Source organism: Ranitomeya variabilis, chromosome 4 (genome assembly GCF_051348905.1).
Source record: "Ranitomeya variabilis isolate aRanVar5 chromosome 4, aRanVar5.hap1, whole genome shotgun sequence".
NCBI classification, from domain to species: domain Eukaryota; kingdom Metazoa; phylum Chordata; class Amphibia; order Anura; family Dendrobatidae; genus Ranitomeya; species Ranitomeya variabilis.
Genome location: NC_135235.1, coordinates 217,400,220 through 217,410,705, shown reverse-complemented (window position 1 = coordinate 217,410,705; position 10,486 = coordinate 217,400,220). Strand labels below are relative to the sequence as shown.

Here is a 10,486-nt window from a genome sequence, read left to right as displayed (position 1 = left end):
TCCTGGGCCACAAAGAAAAATGTTTTGTTTATAATGTGATGATCTGAGTATTTTTATCACAATTTTATTATGCTTCTATTGTATTTTATTTTATTTTTGGTTCTTCACATCACTTGTGACCTCCTGTGAAAGTCATCTGTCACGTCCTGTTTATATATACCTGAGGAAAGAGCTGGATCATTTCTGAAACGCGTGGTTCTATTAATGATGTTTTTTTATCCATTTGGAATCTCTTTTAATTGGCAGCGCTCTTTACAGCCAAGGAACTTTGCTTATCTGTGTTATTACTTCAGTCCTGGAACACATCCATCCGAGATCCAGTGGGTGCAGCCGTAGGAGAGATGTGTCCTGAGTTTCTCAGTCTTGTGACCGACAACTGCACCCGCAGGTAAGTAATCACATTCACCTTACCAGCCCCATTGCTTCACACTAGCAGCACTTTCTTTTAATAACTAACTATGTGCATATATATAGATAATCATGTTAGCCAAGCAAGTAGCTCTTTAACACCTTAACCCCGGAGCTTTTTTCGGTTTTGCGTTTTTGTTTTTCCCTCCCCTCCTTCCCAAACTTCCCATAACTTTTTAATTTTTTTGTCAATATGGCCATGTGAGGGTTTATTTTTTGTCCAAAAAAAGAAAAGCCAATGCGTATAAATGTGCACACCTGCTACAAAATGTACAAAAAAATATATAGAATAAATTTTATCTCTTGTTGATGGTTTATTTTTTGTGGGACGAGTTGTACTTTTGAACGACATCATTGGTTTTACCATGTCGTGCACTAGAAAACAGGAAAAAAATTCCAAAATTCCAAGTGCGGTGAAATTGCAAAAAAAAGTGCAATCCCACACTTCACTTGTTTTTTTGTTTGGCTTTTTTACTAGGTTTGCTAAATGCTAAAACTGACCTGCCATTATAATTCTCCAGATCATTGTGAGTTCATAGAAACCAAACATGTCTACGTTCTTTTTTTATCTAAGCGGTGAAAAAAAATTCCAAACTTTGTTAAAAAAAAAAAAAAAAAATTGTGCCATTTTCCGATACCCGTAGCGTCTCCATTTTTCGTGATCTGGGGTCAGGTGAGGGCTTAATTTTTGCGTGCCTAGCAGACGTTTTTAATGATACCATTTTGGTGCAGATATGTTCTTTTGATCGCCTGTTATTGCATTTTAATGTATTGTCATGGCGACCAAAAAAAAATTAATTCTGGAGTTTTGATTTTTTTTCTCGCTACGCTGTTTAGCAATCAGGTTAATCCTTTTTTTATTGATAATCGGGCGATTCTGAATGCGGCAATACCAAATATGTGTAGGTATGATTTTATTTTTATTTTATTTTGAATGGGGCGAAAGGGGAGTGATTTGAACTTTTATATTTTATTTTTTTTTTACATTTTTAAAAACATTTTTTTTTTACTTTTGCAATGCTTCAATAGTCTCCATAGGAGACTAGAAGCTGCCATAGCCCGATCTGCTCTGCTACATGGAGGCGATAATCAGATCGGCTCTATGTAGTAGAATTGCTGATTTGCTAGGAGCTCCGACCACAGGGTGGCGCTCACAGCAATCCGGCATTGACAACCATAGAGGTCTCCAGGAGACCTCGGGTTATCATTCCGACACACCGGTGACCCGTGATCACGTGACGGGGTCACCGGTGTGCGTATTTCTGACGCGATTGCCGAAAGCGCCATTTAAATGCCGCTGTCAGAGTTTGACAGCGGCATTTGACTAGTTAATAGCCACGGGTGGATCACGATTCCACCCGCGACTATTGCGGGCACATGTCAGCTGTTCAAAGCTGTTTCATCACAAGGTATCATTGTAATCAGTATAACTGCGCCCACCTGACACTGTCTGTAGTTACTGGGCACAATCCTGCTGACAGGTTCTTTTTACAAAGTTACTGGTAGTGACAACTGTATTGAGGAACTCACATTCTTAAGAAATCTTTCACTTTCAGTTCTTGGTTGGAAAATACAACCAGTGAAAAGAAACAGAAGAAATAGAGGAAATATCATTAGAATGTGCAGTAACTTAAAGGGAACCTGTCACCTGAATTTGGCGGGACCGGTTTCCGGTCATATGGGCGGGGTTTTCGAGTGTTTGATTCACCCTTTCCTTACCCGCTGGCTGCATGCTGGCCGCAATATTGGATTGAAGTTCATGCTGTGTCCTTCGTAGTACACGCCTGCGCAAGGCAAAATTGGAAAGGGTGAATCAAACACTCGAAAACCCCGCCCATATGACCGAAAACCGGTCCCGCCAAATTCAGGTGACAGGTTCCCTTTAAGATGACCAACATTCGCATCCAATCAGAGATGAGCAAATGTTACGTAATTCAAATCAGATTAAATTTGCCACAAATAATTGAATAAATTCATCACAAATGATCAGTGACCCTGACTGCCATAAAATCAAGTAATCCACAAAAGATTTAATTATTTATGTCCCTTTCGTTGGATAGGAAATAACTTGCCGATCACAAGGTCACAGATAGGACCACACATCCAGCGATCCCAAAATTGGGGCTCTAAAATCCCCAGAAAAGGACTATGTAGCCCTGTCCTGAATGAGGCTGAGCATGCTCCATGCATTGTCTATGGGACACTGGAGCATGCGCATCTCCGCTCAATTCAGGACATGTCTGGTTTGGCTTCTCCTATGCCATTGGCAAGGCTTATTAGAGGGTCAAAATTGACTATTAGGATTACTAGAGATCTAGTAATCTTCCTCTCTAAAGAGACAATTAAATTCCCAGATGCATGCATTGCCTGTAGGTCTCCTTACACCATCATATGTCAATATTGACTATTAGGATTACTAGAGATCTACAGTAGTTCTATTAAAGAGGTTGTCCACTACTTGTACATTGATGGTCTATATTTAGGATAGATCATCAATATCTAATCTTCTGTCATCCGACACCTGGCACCCCCACCGATCAGCTTTTTTCGGCGGCCGCCAGCAGGAACTACTCACTTGCCAAGCTGCTCCATCTACTTGTAGTGGCCGGGACTTGGTACTGCACATCCTCCTCCTATTCAAATCAGTAGGAGGCAGATGTTTAGTACCCTGCGGCAGCCACTACAAGTAGACGGAGCAGCATCTTTAATCTCTGAAGAGATAATTTGCATATTTAATTTAGCATGGCCCATAAGTCTCCTCACACAAGGAGAGATGTTTCCACTTAAGCCACAGTCAGAGGTCTCTTATCCAGCCCAATCGGACTTCTTTTCTGGTTTGGCTTTGATCCGAAGTTATGTGGTAAGGCTCAGTGAAGGGTCAGTGAAGGGTCGATATTGATTTTTGGGACTGCTACCCCAATAGGTGGCGCTACCGTTCTTGTCCACTTCCTCTGTGAATTGCTGCATATAGTAAGTGGGAATAAAACAGCTAGGAGAATTTTTTTAATTAAAATACATGGACTGGACTTTAACGTATGGGTGCAGTGAATGTGATCTACTGGTGGAAGGTTTAGACCCTGTATAGTGACAGGAATGCAAAGAAAGGTCATTATTTTTGGTTTCTAAGATATTGAGCAAAAATGGATAATGAAAGTAGGCACAAAAACCACAAGGTCGCCCTCCTGTATTCCTAGAAAGGATGGGTGAGTATAGCAGCTTTTGGGGTTTATTTTAACCACCCCAAGCTCATAGATTGAAAAAATGTAATTACAGAAACCCTTATAAAATAATTCACTTTTCACAGAGACCATAGACCGCACTGAAGTAGCTGACATATTGTGTTTTTTTTTTGCAGATAACGTCAGCTTTATTGTGAATCTCTGGGGCCAGGTCATCAAAGTTGTCTCATTGGTGGGGTGTGGGGATCAGGGGTCTGTTTATAGGGTTGGTATAGGTCTGTATATAGGGGGGTCTGGTTTCAGGTCTGTATACGGGGGATCTGGTCTGAGGTCTGTATACAGGGGGGGTCTGCATACAGGGGGTCTGGTCTGAGGTCTGTACATAAGGGGGGTCTGGTTTCAGGTATGTGTACAGGAGGTCTGTCTGAGGGCTGTATACAGGGGATCTGGTCTAGGGTCTGTATACATGGGGGTCTGCTCTGAGGTCTGTGTACAGGAGGTCTGGTCTGCAGTTTGTATACAGGGGTCTGGTCTGAGGTGTGAATCCAGGGGATCTGGTCTGGAGTCTGTATACGGGAGGTCTGGCCTGGGGTCTGTACATAAGGGGGGGTCTGGTTTCAGGTATGTGTACAGGAGGTCTGGGGTCTGTATACAGGAAGGGTCTGGTCTGGGGTTTGTTTACAGGATGTCTGGTCCGGGATCTATATACAGGTGGTCTGGGGTCTGTATATAAGGGGTCTGGTCTGGGGTCTGTATACAGGGGGTCTGGTCTGAGGTCTGTATACTGGAGGTCTGGGGTCTGTATACAGAGGGGTCTGGACTGTGGCCTGTATAGAGAGGGGTCTGGTCTGGGGTCTTTTTCGGAGATTTCGTTTTTATCACCTCAGCTGAATGATTTACAGCTACTAGCCAGGCTGAGTACATGTGGGGGTTGCCTGGTTGCTAGGGAATCCTCACATGTAATCAGGCTGGGTAGTGACTGTAAGGCTATGTGCACACGTTGCGGATTTGCCTCTGGAATTTTTTGTGCAGATTCTGCATCTCCTGGCAGAAAACACAGGTGCGGATTTACTATGTTTTTACCCCTGCGGATCTCTATAGTGGAATGGGTACAAAAACACTGCAGATCTGCATAAAAGTGACATGCTACTTCTTTTAATCCGCAGCGTTTCCGTGTGGAATTTTCAACATTATTAGCACAGCAAATTTTTTTTTTCCATTGATTTACATTGTGCTGTAAATCACTTGTGGATCTGCAGCGTTTCTGCGCAGTAAAAAACCCTGCGGATCCGCAGTAAATCCTCAACGTGCGCACATAGCCTCTATCATTCAGCTGCCGCAATGAAAACTTAATCTCCGAACACTAACAAATATTAGGAGGTCACCCGAGCGTGCTGGGGAAAACCCGAGCGTGCTGGGGAAAACCCGAGCAACGAGTACACTCGCTCATCACTAATCTGTACAGCTCCTCAATGACTCGGCGTTCTTGCCTCTTAGAGGACAGTCGGCCATTAAACAGTTACTAGTCGGAGGATTGTCTGATGGATTTTCCTCACTTGTGAAATCTTCTTTCGCTTTCAGTCTCAGCTGTTATAACAGCTCAGAAAGTACCAAAGCGACCAGAAGACCTCACCGAGGAGGGAGACGGCGGCGGCCATAACCGGTAATGTGCTGCATGGGGTGTGCTTCATTATACACTATTAATAGGGGGTCCCGGGGCGGGGGACGGTGCAGATGGCAATGGCCGAGTCTGAAAACAAGGAAGGGCGTTTCACCAGAGGCGAATTATTGATTGACAATGACGTCTCTATCCTGTACGGCAGGGCCGGCTCCAGGTTTTCATGGGCCCTTGGGCGACAGAACCTCAGTGGGCCCCCTTGTGGAGCAAATCATGTGGCGACAGTAAAACAGCAGGGACCACAGAGACCCAAATATTTTATTTAGAAAAAAACTATGTAAACTTTATAAAAACACTAGTGCAAAATAGAGAAAGTGCAATATATCAGGGAAACTTTTGATAAATTTGCTTCTCTGTAAGTTGTAAACTTCTAAACAAATTTAAACAATTTATGCCTTTTGCTAGATCTTTAACAGTAGTTACTTTTCTTAGGTGCTCCTTTAAACCTTTCTTCCCCATCTATTCCCTACCTACAAAAACTCCCCACTCTGTGTGCACCTGCAGTGTGGACCACTGACCCCAATATTTAATCAATTGTGTCATTGCTAGGATTACTCCCACCCCCCAAAATCCCACAGAAAGTAGTAATGCCCCTACTGTGCAACGACATGTATGGGCCTTTGAAGGATATAAATATATAAATACAATTGTAAATGCATTAATTTAAAAAAACCCACAATACTAAGTGCTATTTACATGAACTCTGTATTTACTGTCAGTGTACATGTAACACAGTGATCACTGGTGACATTATACACAGGAGCTCTGTATATAGTGTCAGTGTACAGGTAATACAGGGATCACCAGTGACATTATACACAGGAGCTCTGTAAAAAGTGCCAGTGTACAGGTAATACAGTGATCACCACTGCCAGTGACATTATATACAGGAGCTCTGTATATAGTATACAGTGTATAGTGTCAGTGCACAGGTAATACACTGACTCACCAGTGACGTCTCTAGCTGAAGTCCTTCATCTTTGCTTTTCTCATTCATGCAGCACAGACCGCCATCGCTTCTTCCAGCCAGGACTCGCCTCTGCATAAAAAAAACACAGTTATCTAGAGCACATTCCCCACTTTTTCCCTTTCTTCTACACTACACATCTGAATACAGAGGTCCACCCACAATCAATATATAATTGGTTATTATGCAACCTCATAGATTGCAAGCTTACGAGTCCCCCATCATGTGCAGTCCCCCTTACCTCCCACTTCATGTGCAGTCCTCCTTACCCCCACTTCATCATGTTCAGCCCAACTCCCCCACTTCATCATGTGCAGCCCAACTCCCCCACTTCATCATGTGCAGCCCAACTCCTCCTTCATCATGTGCAGTCCTCCTTAACCCCCAAATTCCATCATGTGCAGCCTCCTTTAACCCCCCAAATTCCGTCATGTGCAGCCTCCTTTAATCCCCCCAAATTCCACCATGTGCATCCTCCTTTAACCCCCAAAATTCCATCATGTGCAGCCTCCTTTAACCCCCCAAATTCCGTCATGTGCAGCCTCCTTTAACCCCCCAAATTCCAACATGTGCAGCCTCCTTTAACCCCCCAAATTCCGTCATGTGAAGCCTCCTTTAACCCCCCAAAATTCCGTCATGTGCAGCCTCCTTTAACCCCCCCAAGTTCCATCATGTGCTGCCTCCTTTAATCCCCCCAAACTCCATCATGTGCAGCCTCCTTTAACACCCCCAAATTCCATCATGTGCAGCCTCCTTTAACCCCCCAAATTCCATCATGTGCAGCCTCCTTTAATCCCCCCAAATTCCACCATGTGCATCCTCCTTTAACCCCCAAAATTCCATCATGTGCAGCCTCCTTTAACCCCCCAAATTCCGTCATGTGCAGCCTCCTTTAACCCCCCAAATTCCAACATGTGCAGCCTCCTTTAACCCCCCAAATTCCGTCATGTGAAGCCTCCTTTAACCCCCCAAAATTCCGTCATGTGCAGCCTCCTTTAACCCCCCCAAGTTCCATCATGTGCTGCCTCCTTTAATCCCCCCAAACTCCATCATGTGCAGCCTCCTTTAACACCCCCAAATTCCATCATGTGCAGCCTCCTTTAACCCCCCAAATTCCATCATGTGCAGCCTCCTTTAACCCCCCAAATTCCGTCATGTGCAGCCTCCTTTAACCCCCCCAAGTTCCATCGTGTGCAGCCTCCTTTAATCCCCCCAAACTCCATCATGTGCAGCCTCCTTTAACCCCCCAAATTCCATCATGTGCAGCCTTCTTTATCCCCCCAAATTCCATCATGTGCAGCCACCTTTAACCCCCCAAATTCCGTCATGTGCAGCCTCCTTTAACCCCCCAAATTCCATCATGTGCAGCCTCCTTTAACCCCCAAAACTCCATCATGTGCAGCCTCCTTTCACCCCTCCCCACTTCTTCATTTGCAGTTACCCACCATTTAATTTAAAAAAAAAAAAAAAAAAAAGGTTTTTTTATACTTACATCACCACTCGCTCCCTTGCAGCGCCTCTCCGCTAGCGTCCTGGCCGGGACATGTCGGCACGTGCGCGATGACGTCATCGCGCACGCCCGACACCTGACCCGGAAGCATAGAGAGATATCATGGAGCCTGGAGGGAGCAGGAGCTGTGCAGCCGTCAAGCTGACAGCCGCGCACAAAGCTCCCGGAGTCCCCGGCGCGGACGTGTGCGCCGACTGTGACTGCTGCCGGCCGCTTCACAGTGCAGCGCACACGGCCGCGCACAATTTGATGCAGCTTTGCACACAATTTGCAGCTTTACAGCCACCACCAGGCGGCCGGCCCTGATCAGCTGCAGGGGGAGCGGCCCGGGGGGCATTTGCATCTTTGCAACCCGGCCCAGTCCGCCCCTGCTAGGGGGGCCCCCAGAAGTCAGGGGGCCCCGGCATCTGCCCGACCCTGCCGTCCGCTGACGCCGGCCCTGCTGTACGGGGTTAATGGCGGGACACACAGCTGCACGGCTCGTTACAGGCACACGGAGGTCACATGACTGGGGCAGATCTACATGTGGTGTTGTGAACAATGAAGACCACCCCTTTAATGGTTTTGTACCAAGATCCGACCTCTGTCCATAGTGGCAGCGCAGTGGGGCATGTGAGTTGGGGGTCCGGCACCAGGTCCCCCCTCCTGTCATCACAATATCAGGACACAGATACCATTGAATAGAATAGTGGATCAGGCAGCTGTAAGCTCGGGGATCCACCATACAGCCTACACCTGTGAGTCTGAGACTCCGCGCACTGCAGGCACCATGGCGTCAGGATGATGCGTGTGTCGGGGGAACGGGGTGAGGGGAGGCACATGCGGGGGAGCAGGGCGAGGGGAGGCATGTGCCAAGGGGAATGGGGCGAGGGGAGGCGCGTGTGGGGGAGCGGGGTGAGTGGAGGCGTGTGCGGGGGAACGGGGCGAGGGGAGGCACGTGTCGGGGGAACGGGGCGAGAGGAGGCGTGTGTAGGGGGAACGGGGCAGGGGAGGCGTGTGCCAAGGGGAATGGAGCAAGGGGAGGCGTGTGCCAAGGGGAATGGAGTGAGGGGAGGAGTGTGTCGGGGAAACGGGGCGAGGGGAGGCACGTGGCGGGGGAACGGGACGAGGGGAGGCGTGTGTAGGGGGAACGGGGCAGGGGAGGCGAGTGCCAAGAGGAATGGAGTGAGGGGAGGCGCATGCGGGGGAACGGGGCGAGGGGAGGTGTGTGCCAAGGGGAATGGAGCGAGGGGAGGAGTGTGTCGGGGAAAAGGGGCGAGGGGAGGCACGTGTCGGGGGAACGGGGCGAGGGGAGGCGTGTGTAGGGGGAACGGGGCAGGGGAGGCGTGTGCCAAGGGGAATGGAGCGAGGGGAGGCGCATGCGGGGGAACGGGGCAAGGGTAGGCGTGTGCCAAGGGAAATGGAGCGAGGGGAGGAGTCTGTTGGGGGAACGGGGCGAGGGGAGGCGTGTGTAGGGGGAACGGGGCAGGGGAGGCGCGTGCGGGGGGAACAGGGGTGGGTGGAGGAGCCTTTTTTTTTTTTTTTTGCCTTTCCTTGTGTCAATAATTGTGTGGGATATCATACCGAAAGGAGGGCTGGTGGGGGCCGTAATACTCATTTTTATTTCTATTACACCAACTTATTCCGCACACTTTACATTTCATAATACAGTATGGGGGGCTATGGGGGTTATAATACTATGTGACAGCCAAGGACTGTGAGGGCATTCTGGGTGAGGGGCTGTGGTGTTACCAATACTGTGTGAGGGGCTATGGGGGCCATTATACTGAGTGGGGAGTTGTGAGGTCATTATCTTGTGGGGGGGCTGTTAGGGCAATCATACCTTGGAGGGGGGGGTATAATACTAAATGGGGGGCTCCCATACTGAGTGGTTGGGGGTCATAACGCTGAATATGGGGGCCATCATTCTGAATAATGGCTTAAAATACTGTGTGAGGGCCTCCATATTGAGTTGAGGACTATGGGGGCCCTTATATGGAGTGGTGTGCTGTGGGGGCCCTCATTCAGTCTGGGTGCTGGGGAGCACCTCGTTTGGTATGTGGGGCCTCATCCTGAGTTGGGGGGCTGTGGGGTCTCTCATATTGAGTGGGGCATCATACACAGTGTGTGTGGATGGATGGAGGCATTTTTGGGAGCTTCATACTATAAAATGGCCATAAAAGGGGTATTGCTGGAGAGAACACTAAGGGGCTTCAATAGAGATAGATTATTAAAAAAATATTATATATCTCCAATCCTATTAACAGTGGATAACTTCAAATCTGGGTACAAACCCTTTAAGCGACCATTTAAGGGAGTGTGCCATCAGGAAATAATTTGTTGCTTAACTAGGTTTTGGTGTTACAAAAATATTTTAAAAATACATTTATCTGTATTAAAAATAAAACTACAACTCTTGCAATTCTCACACCGGCCACCGGGGCTTTTTCAAACTCTAACTTCCTGTTTCAGGCAATGCACACGTACATTAGCAGCAATGGTCAGACTTCGAGCTTATTTTTTGCATTGAAGCATCTAATGAGCGTGTGCAAAGGGCATTGAGAAGGAGCAGGGTTTGCTGTGACATCACCTATTGCGATTAGTGGATTCTATTTTATCAGCTGTGTACAGTGGTGATACCTGTCACTGTAATTCTGTCTCTGATGATAGTGAGCCTGCTGAAAAAAACTAAATTTACTTTTTTTTTTTTTTTTTTTTTGTAATAAAGATTGTAATACAGAAAAAAAAGAAAACCATTGCCAATT

General features: G+C 47.0%; 1 protein-coding gene across 2 annotated transcripts in view; it reads left to right on the top strand.

Annotated features, from left to right (window-relative positions):
- Nucleotides 1-5,119: 5,119 nt before the first annotated feature.
- LOC143770378 (guanylate-binding protein 6-like) overlaps nt 5,120-10,486 on the top strand; it is a 29,633-nt gene continuing 24,266 nt past the window's right edge. Inside the window, exon 1 of one of the 2 annotated variants that reach the window (XM_077259978.1) lies at nt 5,120-5,250. The gene's annotated coding sequence lies outside the window, so the exon portion shown is untranslated. Of the gene's footprint in view, nt 5,251-8,284; nt 8,480-10,486 lie in introns of those variants that run through there. The other variant, XM_077259979.1, reaches the window with a different exon arrangement.